At 39.1% G+C, this 16,901-nt stretch overlaps 1 protein-coding gene across 1 annotated transcript in view; it reads right to left on the bottom strand.

Annotated features, from left to right (window-relative positions):
• gng12a (guanine nucleotide binding protein (G protein), gamma 12a) overlaps positions 1-16,898 on the bottom strand; it is a 34,352-nt gene extending 17,454 nt beyond the window's left edge. Inside the window, exon 1 of the mRNA XM_074650788.1 lies at positions 16,494-16,898. The gene's annotated coding sequence lies outside the window, so the exon portion shown is untranslated. The remainder of the gene's footprint in view (positions 1-16,493) is intronic.
• Positions 16,899-16,901: the final 3 nt, after the last annotated feature.

Here is a 16,901-nt window from a genome sequence, read left to right as displayed (position 1 = left end):
ATCGGTGGATATTTGAGAAGCCGTGCTCACTCTACTGTGTCGCTCTCAGGGTGAAATTTATTTGTCTACAAACTGCTGACCTTTGTCCTTATGGGTCAAAGTTCAACAGGCAGACCGGGACGGTGTAGGTATCGTTTTCTTTCCCGAGTCTGAGCAGCGGTTTCCCTTACTTGTGTGTCATCGCTGTACTGAACTTAGATAAGGGAAAGAACAGAGGGCTAGATATGAGAAAGGTGAAACCTGGAACACCTTCAATTTGGTTTAAATAGATTAAGAGTCATAAACTACCCCTAAGACAGAGCATTGGTCTATTTAGAACAATAGACTAACTGGTTGACAGCCTCTCAAATGAGAGAATTTGTTACTTTCCTGAAATAGGCCACACAATGCTGAAAAGAAACAACTCTGAAAACACCTGAGGACTACAGGAAGCGTGTGATAACTTTAGGAGTGATGAACGACGAGTCACATGCTCTCATAGTGTCTCTATCTACAGCACTGACTGCGTATAGTTCAGGACCCAATAATCCACATTATCTGCAAGAAAAGACAGGACATTTCTGAACAAACAAGGACAGGAATGACAGGCATGAGATTACTGCATGTGATAACTCAAGACAAGTCGCATGAGGATAAACACATGCACGAACACACACTCAAAAAACAGGAACAAGTTGGTGGAAAGTGTCCATACACGAAAGTCAAAAGTGCTGATGCTTAATTCCTCGAGTTATATAGAAAAACGCAAGAGTCACTGTGACAAATACACATTCAGAATTTGAGTATTGACACTAGGGCTGCAACTAACGAATATTTTCATTGTCGATTAATCTGTCGATTATTTTCTCAATTAAGGTTAAAGTTGTCAGAAAATGGTGAAAATGTTGATTAGTGTTTCCCTTTCGTGTGACCAAGCCCAACATTGGGTGCGGGGAAGGGTGGGGTCCCTTTTCTATGTTTTTATTTCATGTCACGGACACTCAGTTACGTTCTGCATTTGATATGATGAACTTTGCCAATATCTCGAGGTCGTGTTGTCCTGTCTCTACCGGTTTGGCGTGGAGAGGAGGTCGTGCTGCTCTGGCTCTGATCTGTTTGGCAATGCCTGGAAGCTGCTTGACATCCTCCATGATCCACCTTCTCACATATGTTCACATTATACATATTCATTTTTGTCATGGATTGTCTATGTTGTATTTTCATTATGTTGTTACTCGGTACACACGACATCTATTGCACGTCTGTCCGTCCTGGAAGGGGGATCCCTCCTCTGTTGCACTTCCTGAGGTTTCTTCTATTTTTTCTCCCTGTTAAAAGGTTTTTTTTTGGTTAACTTTTTCCTTATCCGATGTGAGGGTCGCGCTGTCAAGGACAGAGGGTGTTGTAGCCTGCACAGATTGTAAAGCCCCCCGAGGTAAATTTGTTTATTTGTGATTTTGGGCTATACAAATAAAATTGACTTGACTAGACATGACTTGCCATATTTGAAAAAAATCAATGAAAAAGATTTGGTCAAGAAGAGGATTTTGACTTTTTATTCTTGAAAAATTACTAGCGATTAAATTAATAGTTGACAACTAATGGATTAATCGTTGCAGCTCTAATTGACACAGGTTAAAACAATATTAGAGTTAATATTTACTGATGAATAACCACTTCCAAACTGAATAGCACAACCAGTTCATGACTACATTCACACAAGGCCAGGTGACTGATTTTATGATCGCTTTATGACAGAGTTGAAGGCCTTCTGGTCAGTGCAGAGCAGTAAGAGGGACTTAGCTCCTAGAAAGGATCAAGGTCAGAAAAACTCAGGATAAGTGAAAACTTTGATAACTTCATGACATCATCAAGGTTATCTTTTCAGACTTTGGAAAGCTCCCTTTAAAAGTCAAAGACGACATTATACAACAGTTTTCACATGCTTTGTAGTACTTGTGACAAGTAAACTGAACTTGCATAAAACCCATATGAATGTCATCACTGTATAAAATCCCAACGAAAAAAAACCAAAACAACCCTGAAGTCACTCAGGGTGTCGCATTATGGGGCATTCAGTGTCATTCCAGAATTACCAGTCATGCCACTGAAAGTCAAAAGTACTTTTGGTTTTGTTTTTTAAACATCTGCAGAGTTACAGAGGCAGAAGACGCAGAGAGGGAAAGTGAAGAAGAACTGAAATTCCCGTAAACCGTCTTTCATCATTTGAAAAAAATGTTCTAGTTCTCTAAAAAGAACTATTCAAATTAAAGGAAGACAGATAAATGAAGTAGATTCAGTATGGTTACACAACATTTAAGACAGTTAAATGTTAAAATACATCAAGAAGTAAGGCAGACAGACCCTCAGACAGATGCATTGACATACACACAGCCAGATTGACTTACAAAACCCCACTACTACACACACACACACACACACACACACACAAAGGGGTCTGAGATACTATTAATCAGAAGCCACATGAATGGCTGCTCCTCCCTCCGACTACCGCGACTCCGTTCATCTAACAGTTTCAAAGACATGTCGGGTGGAGGAAGAGGCTCACTCTGTGGGTCACACTGAGGCCACTTCCTCTGCAGCCCACCCCGAATCCCTTCAAAAATGATGTCTGCCTCCTCCTCATCCTCCCTCCGTCTCCCTTTACTTCCTCTCCCTTCATGCTCTATCCATTTCTCAGCACAACTCAGAGGTCACTGGGTCCACCTGTCTCATTCATACAAGTTTTTTTTTGTTAAAAAGGGACTGGGGACACTGCTTTGGGGTTAAAATCAAGGTTGCGTCCTTAGTCTCTGCAGAAGAAGTAATAAGTAGGGCTGGGACGATACGCCTATCTCCCGATTTTATACTATCACCATATTTGGGTGCCAATTCGATTATTGCGATTATTAATTATTGTGATTCTATAAGAATTGCGATTCGATATTACGATTTATTGCAATTTTTGTTTCCTTTTTTAACACTAGACCATGGGTAAATGTTAAATCATACACTTCTAGGGACTTTTACTTTGGAAAATATCTAAATTAATACGGTAAAAATGTTTGATTTTCAGCATGTATGTAGTCAGAGATGTCCTGAGGTAAAATATATCAGTCCTTGTCAGGATATTTTATTTTTTTTTTCAGCAACCCAAAAATCAAAGAATAAAGACATTTCTCTCACAAATTTGTGTTTTTTTCTTTTTAATTTTTAAGGGACTTGTAATGTTTTATACTTGTGGTAAATATAATCCAATCAATCTTATTTCCATATATGTATTTTGTATATAAAGTTCCCTTTGTTAACACCTTTTTGTTAAAAAACAGACGTGTATACTTCGGCTAACTTCGCTAAGTCCGTCGCTAGCTCTTACCGTTTGCTCCGTTCTCTTTATACAACCATGGTCAGCTCCATCGGGGCCGTTTGAATGCATTTAACATAAATGTCAGTATATAGGTGCTCTACTGTTGTAGCGTCGGCTGACTTGACCACGGAGATGAGAGGCTTGACCGCACGTTACAGCAATACGATAACGTTACCTGTCCATGACAGAGTTAGCATGCAGCTTTAGCCATGATGTCTAGCTCTGCTTTTCCTGCAATGTGTGAAACCCAAAGTGTTTCCATACTTCACTGTATGTGTAGTGTTTTGAATTTTAAATTTGAGGGTGCAGGTCGTATACACATGGAACCTCCACCGTTTTTTACTTTTTAGTTTCGGCTCGCTGCGGTTTGTTTTGGTTGACGGATACGGAATGGATATGACGTCACGTTACTCAGACTACAACAAAAAAAGCGGTAACTTCCTTCTACCTCCACTTTGACTCAAATGAAGCAAATATATCGCTTCTGGCATTTCAAAATCTGTTTCAAAATCATTAAAAAAACATCGTCATACATAGGTGAATCGACTTTTTGCCCACCCCTAGTAACAAGACAGTCATAATACACTGAAAGCTGCTTTGCTAAAGTAGAAAAAACCTCCAACAAAACTCTACTGTGCTATAATCATCAGCATATAGTGAACACAGAGAGAGGCTGCTTGCTCCTGGCAAGAAAAAAAATGTTCCACACCAAAAAAAAAAAAATGTTCCACACAATCAGATAAGTGTCTAGTTTTCAAATAAGGAGGCAGAGCAGAGGGAACATTGCTTATTTGTTACAGTCCAGAGAGGTAACTGCACAAGGAGCCACTGTACAAGAACTATCCCTGGATAAAATGTGAGGCCTCGTTGCACCGTGCACCAGAACAGAGCTATATAAATCATAGCAAACAAAGCCTCGGAGCTCTTTAAATGTGACTCAATTTGAGTGTGAATGAGGCACCTGATTTTCAGTAAATGAGACTGTGGACAAGGAGACAGGCGGTGATTGTGCATCTCTCTCTGACACCTGTTTCTGCTTGTTTGAGACACAGTAACATAGTGTGGCGTCGGACAAAAACTTTGGGGCCCCGAGGCGACAAAAAGGGGGTGCGGTTTCTCCGCACAGACACTCGTAGATGCCCCCCATGCCACAGGTGTCGATCTCTTTTCCAGAGTCCCTCAGGCTCTGGGCCGCCTCAGCGAGGAAGCACACATACTGGCCTTTGTTTGGGATGCCAGCAAACTTCCCCATAGACTCATAAAGGGCGCTAAAGAAATTAAAGAATCCATCAAAGTGACACTGTTTCTCCAGCCCACTCACACACACACACACACACACACACACACACACACACACACACACTGATTCTACTATAAGTGTTATGAATGATTCATTTGTAATTGGAGCCTTTAAGATGATCTTTCCTCTAGTTAGCTCAAAAGCTGCTGAAACTACAATCAACATATTCAGGACTTGTTGACAGATTCAAAGGAAGTCATATCTATTACTATTCTTCATACCTGTCTGGCAGGAAGCGTGTTTATGCTGGTTGGACTCTCTCCTCATACTGACAGGATATGCCCATATTTGGGCTACGCTTTTATGAAATGCTATGTGCTGTATGTCAGAGGAAATAACATAAGCGAGGAGAGTTTGTGTCCTCACTAAAGGTGTGCCTTCCTGTGAGTGGGAGCACTTCAAAGCACTTCGCCCGGTCCAACCAGACAGAGGGATTGGCTTTACATCACATTCCTACAGACATGTGCAAAGGCCTCTCATAGACATTAGGTTTCATTTATCCTGGAATGTATGCATGAAGAAAAGTATACGTTATATCACAAAGAGCAGCAAAGAAAAAGGGATAATTATTTATTGTTTATTTCCAAAAAAGGATTCTGCCTGTAAATATTTTAATATTGTGTCGACCAAGACAGCATCTGCTATCTGCTTAATAATATTGCATTTGGCAACTATCTTTTAGCTAGATTCACATTATAAGCATGTGCTTAGCTTTAATTGTTGTTAATTATCTTTCTTTTTGTTCTTCTTGGCTTTGCATTTATTGAGAAATGATGTAATTGTTTTTGGCTTTATTTCCAATGGAGTGCTGCAGGCATGAGTCCTAAAACCTGGAAATGAGTTAGCATTTTCGGTTCCCTCGTCTGGAAGTCAATGGGTTATTCGAATGGGTTTTTAGTTAGATGCCTGAAATAAGGTCTGTGGTTAACACAAGCTGAAGAGATTTTAATGTGTTGTTCTTTGACATAAAATACATCAGTTAATATCCCACTCATGAATTTTGAAGCCTTTATATGTCTTTAAAAACAGCGGTTGCTAACAAGTGGCTAATATACTCGCGTTCATGCAGCCATGGTGTAGTTTGTTTATAGCCTAAGCCTGACTTAGCTTTTTACTTCTGGCGTTTGCATTTAGGCTTCAAAAATTACAAAAAAGTGGTGTTCATTTGTGAAGATTATTTTACGGAACAAAACGTATCGTAAACGTGTTTTTGCCACAGAGTTTATTTTCTGTAATAATCCAAAAACCAATGGAAAAACACGATTGGCTTTTTGTCGAGGGAACCCAGGGCGATGCTAACTTCCTAGCCTACAAAAATACGTCATCCCTGCACCACTCTATAGGGTCTTGTCTGACTGTATCTTAATTCCATGTCTCTACAAAGCACTTGGTTTAAAAGTCTGAATATAAATAAAGATAAAAAAGCATATTCTTTTTTAGCAGCATCACTGTTAAGTATTGTAACTGCAGGTAGGTTACCAACAAACAGCAGATGATCTACAGAGTAATGAATAACACTCTGCTTGTGTTGGTTACTATAGAGTCCTTCCAGTAAATAATCCAGACAGTAACACGATATATAGGAGTGCATACACACACACACACACACACACACACGCACTATCTGAGCTGTCTGACGGGACAAATAACTGACTCACGTCGCAGGTGCAACACACACAACACGCTCTCTCTCTGCAGGAAAAGGCCTCTTTCACACCTCTCTTGTGAGAATAAACAGAAATGACTAAGTGTAATGGACACGTTTAATAAAAAGCTTACAGTATGTTTGGACCACCTGGTAGTGCCAAAGTGACAGATGGTGTATGTGTGTGCACACTAAAGCACATGTGCCTTTGTGAAAGAAGGACCACTGAACATATTTTGAAGCAGCCAGTCACTAGAGGGGTCAGGATACAGTCAGAGTGCACCACCATGTGGCAGAAGCAAGGTACTGCATATTTATGTACAATAACTACTGTTGTTCTATGACTGTCCTAAATATTACAGTGCAATGCAGTATTAAGTATTCTGCTTTCTTCTACTTAGCCCTGGTAAACCAGCTTGCTCACATATAAAATATGTGAACACCAAAACAAAGTGTTCATGCTGAATATGTTGAAAACGTATCACACAGAGCACCAGTGTTTCCTCTCTACTACTTGAGGGGCTGACTTCAAATTAGCAAAAAGCAGAACCCACAAAATGTGCTCTAAGGCCCGATGTTCTGTGAAAGACACACTATTCGTCTGTTCTTACAGATAGCTGTTGGGTGTTACGACACTGCCAAATACCATCCACTCCTGTGACATTACCACCACATCCCCTCATGTGGAGCGTCTGTGTTTATGAGAAGTTGGCTGTAATTATTTTGGTAGAAATGAGAGGCAAAAGAAAAACATGTCTTTCGTTTAAATCTGTGAGTTTGCAGCAGGTGGCCTGCCCTATCTGCCCAATCACAAAGTAAAGGTGAACGTCAGGTGGACGACAGAGAGACGTTCCTGCATGTGGCAGGTTGAAGATGACAATAGGCCTAAAAATAGACTCTTATTGTCACCACTGATCTATATATAACATTTTCTCCCTCAACCTCTTCTCACGTTATTCTTCCGTCTGTCCACTGCCCTTATGAATAGAAACACACACACATACATACACAGCACTGTGACACGGGGACTGAAACACATTTTCTGTTTGAGTTTTAAATAAATCCATTAATATCAAGACAATTTGTAAGTGATAAAGATGTTTTTCCTAATATCAATGTATTTATAAATCGAAACACTTGAGTTAAAGTTGTAAACTGGGCTGCAACTGATGACTATTTTCATTTAATTCATCTGTCAATTTTTGATGAATTATTTCTAGGGCTGTCAATCAATTTAAATATTTGATCGCGATTAATCACCTGATTGTCCGTAGTTAATCGCGATGAATCGCAATTTAATTACACATTTTTTATCCATTCAAATTGTACCTTAAAGGGAGATTTGTCAAGTATTTAATACTGTTATCAACATGGGAGTGGGCAAATATGCTTGCTTTATGCAAATTAATGTATATACTTATTATCGGAAATCAATTAAAAACACAAAACAATGACAAATATTGTCCAGAAACCCTCCCAGGTACTGCATTTAGCATAACAAATATGCTCAAATCATAACATGGCAAACTCAAGCCCAACAGGCAACAACAGCTTCAGTTCTCCATCTCAGCTCGTTTGCTAACCTTGACAGTTTGAGGGACGGTTGCAAATCTAACCTCAGATCAGTGTCTACGAGGAACTTCAACCTTGGGTACAGTTTACTCTCTAAACACACCTATCTTATCTGCTTCCTCCTCTCTGTCCAATCAGAGTTGAGGATGAACAGCCGCGTGCAGCGCTGGCAGCAAACTGAGGCCTCCTGGACAACCTGAACCAAAAAAAAGTCTTGAAATGTCACCTGTGTTTATGTGTTAAATGAAGTTATTTTATGTATTATTCCAAAACAGGTCACTCAAATCATGCAATGTGATTGGTCGATAGTCCTGGTATAGGAAAAAAAAACAGCCTAGATTTGATGTATAATGTTTTTACAGAGTTAAATATTGCTCCACAGCTAAGAAAAATAAACTACTTCAATCTAAAACAATTTAAAGGACATTCACCTGCTAAAGCTACAACAAGGAAGACAGACTCAAGATGGCGTTGTTGCTCATTCAGACCATGATCTGTTGTTTTACAGATGAATCCACACTCTGGTTTCAGTCTGTAGACTCTGATACATCCAAAAAAGATGCTTTCCTTTAGAGAGGCAATTTGGATTTCTGTGTTAGTTCATAACATGCTATCACAGGCCCCCAGCGCTTGGTAGGCAACGGCAAGTCACAACATAGCGCAGGCTGTCATGAGTTATTGATTAAATACCCTTTTTTTCCTTCTTTTTTTTTTCTTGCAAAAGCCAGTGAACGCATCCCAACTGATATTGAAAGTCTTTGTTGTTTTTCCTTATTAAAGAAAAAATATACACAAACACTCAATCACGACAACTAGCAGAATTTGATATGAAAAGCCTCCACTGTCAATGTGAACGATAAAAAAAGGAGCTGGTGTCAGTAAAAGAGAGTCTTGACCTGAAATAATCGTGTATAATCGATAAGTCAAAAAACATTTAGTCATTAAAGCTGCAGTTGATAACTTTGAGCAAATATGATAAAAAAAAAAGTTATTTTTATAGAACTGTCAGATGACAGTAGTGCATGAGACAGATAATCTGGGGGGGAAATCATGTTCCTCTGTGTCCTACTAGTAGCATTTCCAAGATTTCAACGTGGCCGAGTGAAAACAACCAATCAGAGCGGAGGAGTCTCTGCAGCAGCTGTCAATCACAGCTCACAAAACCTGCGAACTCTGATCAAACGGTCAAACTAGGCAGCGCTGATCAAATATAAATCAATATTCTGTTACTGTAATGTCTATTTCTCACCTCAAATGTTTTCAGAAACATCTTTTAGTGTACTGTTTAGCTGTAAAATTAGAAAGTTTGGCCGGTGGGCGGTGCTTGGTTTCAGCTAGACTATTTTAAAAATGGCGGCCGGGTCACAAACTTTCTCATTGATCAGTGCTGCCTAGTTTGACCGTTTGGTCGGAGTTCGCCAGTTTCGCGAGCAGTGATTGACAGCTGCTGTAGAGACTGCACTGCTCCAGCTTGGATCTGATTGGTTGTTTTCGTTCAGGCGCCATGGATTCTTGCAAATGACATTACGAGCATAGTTTTTAAAAAAAAAAAATTTTTATCATATTTGCTCAAAGTTACCAACTACAGATTTAATCAAACAAAAAGGCTAATATTTGGGCTAACTGGTTTACATAAAAGAAGCTATTTTAAAGACGTCAATTTGAGCTAATCAAAACAGAAAAAGGACAGATTAGTTGATAAGAAAAAGTAATTGTTGTTGCAGCAGCCCTGGTTGTTTCCTTGTGAGGATTGGGTTTCAAATCATTTGACACAAACTTTTAACCATTTATCTGAATATTTATATCCTGATCCACCCAGGACATTGATGTGAGAATAAAATCATGACAACTGAACGACAAAGGGCCTGAAAGGTGAGCAGCTCTGTAGCTGTGAGGAGGAAGTCGTAGTAATAAAGCATTCCACCGTGGATTATAGCGTTCTTTGTTTGGGTGGAGACGCCGGTTCTACCTTTCTGTCCGTCAACTGTCTCCTCTGACAGACAGGACAACACAAAGCTCTGAACAAAGTTTTAGTGCAAAGCAGAGAGAAACCGAAAGCCATGACGATGAATCTCAACCAAAAAAGTCTTTGACACATTTACTGGAATGAGAGGGAAATTAGGTCTGTTACACTACCTTTCTGACCTATCTGAGGTGGTTGCTATGACAACGCTTCCTGCTTGGCACATCCGATTAGCACATGAGTACTAACAGGGCCTAACTTCCTGAAGCCAGCAGTGACAAATCTACCATCTGTCCTCACCTTAATGCGTAACATTTCATTACAATTTGTAATAAACGTGCAAATTAGAACAGACAAAAAAACAATATCTTGGAGAATGTTTCTGCTTTTCATGTTACTGAGTTGGTCTAATTTAAAGCCAATGAAAAGGGAACGCTTCGTATTTCATGTAATTCTGCTGCCAAACCAACAGATGGGTGTGACCGTATATCCGCAATGTCACCACCACTCTTCTCATCTGCTCCTGGGTAGGGTGGAATTCAACAAACCGCCGCAGGCTAGGCTTTGTGACTACCAACAAACACAATGCAGAGCATGCACAGACACACACACACACTACAAATACCAACTTCAACACCTCCGAACTGCAGAGGAGTGTCTGTTTTCAGCCAACCCAGCAAATTAAAGAACTGATAAATTAAGGTGCTGCCATGATGCATTCCCTAATCATTGATTACCGACAGCAGTCCAATGCAACAAGAGATGTTAAAGGGATAACTACCACTGGAACAGTTTGGCGTAATATCTGATGTCTCCTCAAATTTGTAATCTTGTCTATGTATTCTTTGATCATACAGTTACTAGTTGCAATAAACCTTTAGGTTTAGGTTTGTTTAGATTATACTTAACATTAGTGAATTTAGGATTCTTTTGTTAAATGAAAAAAAAACATGTTTAGGGCAGAAAAAAATATGTTCAGGGCTGCAACAAAGGATTAGTTTCATTATCTATCAATCTGTCAATTATTTTCTCAGTTAATCTATTAATAGTTTTGTACGATGGAGTATTAGGGCCACATTGAGGAAAAATAAATCTGAGATTTTGAGAATAAAGTCATAACATTACAAGAATAAAGTCTTAATATTACGAGAATAAAGTCAGAAGTTTACGAGAAAAAAAGTCGTAATCTTATGAGAATAAAGTCAGAAGTTTACGAGAAAAAAATCCTAATATTATGAGGATAAAGTCAGAAGTTTAAGAGAAAAAGAGTTGTAGTATTATGAGAATAAAGACATAATATTATAAAGTAGTAATTTGATGTGTTATTTTAGAGGGGTGAAAATGAGGAACGTGGAGCATCTTGTAAAGTCATACTTTAGTATAGGTTTCACAAATAACAAAATACTTCATCTTTGGGCACATCAGCTCCACATTATCATCAGTATCAGGAACTTGAAAAGATTGTGCAAGAAACTGTGTTTATTCCGAAGAAAGAACCACACGAACCTGGGGGAAATTGCCTCTTTTGTGAAGGAGGAAATTACTTTTTTTCTTGTAATAACAATTATTTATTATTGTTGATGAATCTGACGCTTATTTTTCTACATTTATCTGTTTATTTATAAAAATGTCAGAAAATAAATAACTTGTTTTATCCAACCAACAGTCCAGACCCTTAAGATATTTAGTTTACTATCATATATGACCCCAAAAAAAAGCATCAATTTGGCACGTTTGACAGTCTGGAAGCAGCAAATGTTTGGATTTTTTGCTTTATAAGTGACTACAGTGATTAATCACATTAGTTGTTAATCAATTAATGTGATTAATCGACTAATTGCTGCAGCTCTAAATAGGGATGCACCGATCTGACTTTTTCAGTCTCGATACCGATAGCGATAGCAATAGCAATACCTGGGCTTTACCGAGTACCGATCCGATACCAGTGTTTAATTAATAAGCTGTATGCCTAAGTATGGAAGTGACTGGGATCAATCTTTTATGTGAAAGGAAACAGCTTGACATTGCTTTCTTAACTGTAAAAAAAAATTTAACAAATACATATTTAATGACTTGTTATTTATTACTAAAATAATAAATCGTACACCAGCAAGTAAAAAATCTTCAAAATTTACAGGAATTCCAATTCAGGTGTAAAGCTTTTTAATGCAGCAACAAATTGATCAAAACTTAAAAAGGAATTAAAATTCCAGTATATAATGAATATAGTATATAAATATAGAACTGAAATGAATAGATCGGCCCCATTGTCACCGATACCCGATCCACGTATTTGAGTCAGTATCGGCCCGATATCTGATCTGGTATCGATATCTAAACAATAAACATGACAGAAATATCAAAATGTTACAATGAGTGTGGAGTTACCGTATCACTGTGAGTGTCAAAAACAGAGTAGAAAGAGTGTGAAAGTACTCTTTGATGAGGTAGAAACATATACTTTAGAACATACAGTATACTTTTAGAAACATATACTTTAGTGCTTCATCTGTGTGCGTTCAAGAAAATATTGGAACCACTCAGCCGGGTAAGGAAGTAGTAAGTTCACTCAAAAGACACTGAAGCAACACGCAAAGTCACAAACCAACTCCGACTTCAACAAACTGTGTACAGTGAAAGACCTGCGGGGGAATCCACAGGCAGCACTATGAGGAAACAGATCCTGGCCAAGTGACGACAGGCTCGGGCTGTGGCCACCGCCGTTCGCTGTTTTGTCAAAAAGTCGCCAGCAGAGCTGCCGATCGAGTCGGGCAGCATTCTGTGTTCAGAGGAGATGCAGAGCAGCCGGTTAGCCGATAAGGTATTACAGCATTGGTTACGGCTGCGTGTGCCACTTCCCACATGATCCCAACAGATCATCCATTGTTCAACAAATTAACGGAGACAGAGGAAGGAGATGAAAATCCTTCCTCGCCTCAATCTCAAACTGTACAGGGAGTCTACTAATCCCCTTCTTTTATTCTAATCATTGCATTAAGCAAGACGTTGTTCCCATCCCGACCACCTAGCCCCCTCCTCCTGTTACTAATCAATTTACATGCATCACACATCACGTTAAATCCTGCCAGCAATCCAGGCTACACAGCTCCAAATGCAGCCCATGCCACCAAAGCTGGTAGAGAGAGAGAGAGTTTAAAAATCATTCATGTCAAAGGTCACACTTTGACCTCGACACACAGCTCAATATTGTTTGAGGCACTGCGCTGTTCTATCCATTCAAATGAGGGGAAGGAAATGAAAAATTCTTGTGAATGTAGCCTGCAGATTTTGCCAATAATACAGGGGGGTTAGTGTTTGTTTTCCGAGGAATTGCACCAGACAGGCTCATGATCGGACCTGACAGCATTAGACATGGCAGCTGTTCATGGACGTCATCATCTTCTAATAAAAGTGCAGCATATTCCTGCTTTTACCAGTGAGCACTTAGACAAAGGCTGCTCCAAATACCATTTTTTGGGGGCTTCGAAGCTTCGGTGAGAAAAATAACAACAGTTATGACAGTGGTGCTGTTGACGCGTTTTGTCTGAAAGGGCCTTCAGTGAGTGAAAGAAGGCGAGAGAAATGGAGAGTAGGAGAAAGAAATACTCAAGCAGGGGCAAATAAATTAATGAATAAAAACAAATTTACACCAGAGGGGAGAATTATTCAGTTTTCTTTGCTTAGAATTAGAAGTAAAATTAAAAGCAGGCCTATTTAACATAAAAAATGTGGTTGCAGTGTACTTATTATTTTGTTATTTTTCATTCTTTAAAAGTCCCCGGACCCCCTGCTTTGCTTTTGAACTCCTCCTATTTTTGAGGTCTCAATGTTGGCAAGTACAGTGAGTACCGTGTAGTAGGTGATTTTGTTAAATACACATGTTCATATCTGCACTTCCTCTGCTTACTTCTTCATGATAAACCTTAATGAGTGTCAAACCAAAACCAAACCCTTGTCATCAGCGTGAACGCAGGAAGTGTGTGTGTGTGTGTGATCCTCAGCTTCCAGTGTGTGTGTGTGTGTGTGTGTGTGTGTGTGTGTGTGGTGGTGTGACCCACTCATGTTGATGGGCGTTGAGAGGAGGCTTTGATGGCGGTGAATGGGGTACTAATGAGTTGGCCTTATCAATGGCCGGTCTGTATTCTGTCCTCCCTAATGGCCAGGGAGACATCAACAGAGCTGTTGATGCTCCATGTAAACATCTCAGCCACTTCCCTGTGTGTGGCCTCCACCTCAACCATCATAATCTAATTGGTTCACTAACACTGGCAATGTTGCAAGTGGTTACCTATATTCAGGGTCTGAAATTAACCTTTCTCCTCACCTGCCACTGTGGCAGGTCACTGAACATTTCTACCGGCCACTCAATTTTTTTGTCTGCCACTTCTGAAATCTAGGTAGAACGCTTTTGTAAATTGTAAACACTGAGTCAGTGGTACCACACCGTAGTATTTTGGAAAATATATCATCCATGACTATACTTAATTTAGGCTTTAGAGTTGCTTTTTAAAAATAATATTATTATATTGTAAAAAGTGAGATTTTCATATCTTTTATATAATAAAGCAGGTTTAAGTGCTTTATAAATACTGTGAAAGTATCGAAGCACTCAATATACAGAGAAATACACACAGCCCATATTCAGAAATTGTGCGTTTGAAACAAGCCGTTAGGATTTCTGTCCATTTGTGATGTCACAAATATACAATATTTAGACCATTACATAGTTTTAAATGTAAACATTCTAAATGTGTCCCAGTTTATATCTTGTTGCAGTCTATGTGAATGACATCAGCTGACAGGAAGTAAACATGGATCCAAACTGTTGCCAGGCAACGCAATTCTGTTGCAATTCCGTAGAAATGCGCTAAAACGAAGCGTTTCAGACAGAGGGTAAATACGGGTATATTCAAGCAGTCAGTATGAGGAAAATAAAGTGTTTTTTTTAACATTACAGCATGTAAACATGTTCTATTAGAAACTACAAAATATAAGTATGAACCTGAAAATGAGCACGATATGGGACCTTTAATATAAGGAAAACCTGTGGTGGCAGGTGACCTGAAATTTTGTTACCTGCCACAGCCAACATTTACCCTGTATTTGGCAGGTGGCAGGTGCTTATTTCATTCCCTGCCTATATTGCATAATGTGAAGGAAGTGGCTGGTATTTTTATATCTACAAAAGTGGTTTTTTTTCCTGTATTGTTATAATATATTTTTTTTGAATGAATGAATGAAAGAAAGACTTTATTTCTAACATAAAAATAAATGAAAACAGATAGAAAAGAATAACAAACAAAACAAGAGTAATAGTGTCCCTACCCCTTTCTCACTTCTCCTCTAATAACTCATATATCATAGAATGATTATATAATATAATATATAAACTATCTCAGATTTATTTACATCCCAAATTAAATATATGAACAGCATCCCAAGTTTATTTACAACCCACATATCCATCCGGAGTTAAAAAGTAAATATAAACCAACCCTTAACACAACCCTTATCACAACTCTTCCTCAACCATATACCTCACAAAAATATCTATCCTCTTTCGAAAATAAGAGTAAAAACACAGTTAGGTGGGGCCTATAGGGAAATAATCAGGGCAGAAGGCCCCAGAAGGCACTGAGCTGAGTAAACCAACCTGTTGAATACTATTTATAACTACAATGAGTCTCATATTTTATGTGTGGTCACAGATAAGGAAATATGTAACATCATGTAGAGCCATTTAAGTGTTGCATAAACAGATGAAAGCTGGCAGCGATGACAGTTAATAATGTCTCGTAGTAAAGAGCAGATTGAGACCAACTGTTGCTTCAGGTAAAAGCCGTTAGGATTTCTGTTCATTTGTGATGTCACAAATATACAATATTTAGACCATTACACAGTTTTAAACTGTAAACATTCTAAATGTGTCCCAGTTTATATCTTGTTGCAGTCTATGTGAATGACATCAGCTGAAAGGAAGTAAATATGGACCCAAACTGTTGCCAGGCAACGCAATTCTGTTGCAATTCCGTTGCAATTCCGTTGAAATGCGCTAAAACGGAGCGTTTCAGACAGAGGGTAAATACGGGTATATTCAAGCAGTCAGTATGAGGAAAATAAAGTGTTTTTTTTAACATTACAGCATGTAAACATGTTCTAGTAGAAACTACAAAATATAAGTATGAACCTGAAAATGAGCACGATATGGGACCTTTAATATAAGGAAAACCTGTGGTGGCAGGTGGTGGTTGCTAATTTCATTCCCTGCCTATATTGCATAATGTGAAGGAAGTAGCTGTTTTTTTTTTTATATCTACAAAGGTGTTTTCTGTTCTGTAATAATATATTTTTTATTTCCAAAATAAGAGTAAAAACACAGTTAGGTGGGGCCTGTTGGGAATAATCAGGGCAGAAGGCCCCAGACAGCAACTGAGCTGAGTACACCAACCTGTTGAATACTATATATAACTACAATGAGTGTCATATTAATGTGTGGTCACTGGAGTCACAGATAAGGAAATATGAAATAGTGCCATTTAAGTGTTGCATAAACGGATGAAAGCTGTGAAAGATGACAGTTAATAATGTCTCGTAGTAAAGAGCAGATTGAGAACAAACTGTTGCTTCAGGTAAAAGGAGAGATAATGTGACAGTTTATCAGTCTTACCTGGTTGGTGTAATGAACAGTCAGGTCTCTCCTTTCCACTGAAGCCAAACTGTATCCGTCAACAGACTGGGAGACTGGGAGGAGACCCGCAATGTCACACAACTACTAATGTGTTTACACCATCGACTGACTGGTGGAGAACCAGCTCTGCATGGACTCTTCAAACAGCCGTGGAGTCGTAACCGCTTTCACTTTCCGCTGACCAGTCGCTGTTAATGTTTAATTTCCTTTACTTTGTTTTCCTTTTCCCAGAACGACCAGTCAGTCCTCTCTCTCTCTCTCTCCTTTCCTTTCCTTTCCTTTTCCTCCGCCACTTGGTGGACGCTCCGCGACGAGAACAGACGAATATTTAGTCGGGAGGAGAGAGAGAGAGGCGGACCGAGAGAAGCAGCGTCAAGCCAGCTGCAG

The sequence above is a fragment of the Sebastes fasciatus genome, chromosome 11, assembly GCF_043250625.1.
Source record: "Sebastes fasciatus isolate fSebFas1 chromosome 11, fSebFas1.pri, whole genome shotgun sequence".
Classification (NCBI taxonomy): Eukaryota; Metazoa; Chordata; class Actinopteri; order Perciformes; family Sebastidae; genus Sebastes; species Sebastes fasciatus.
Note: the sequence above shows the minus strand (reverse complement) of the source record. Positions and strands in the feature narration are given on the sequence as shown.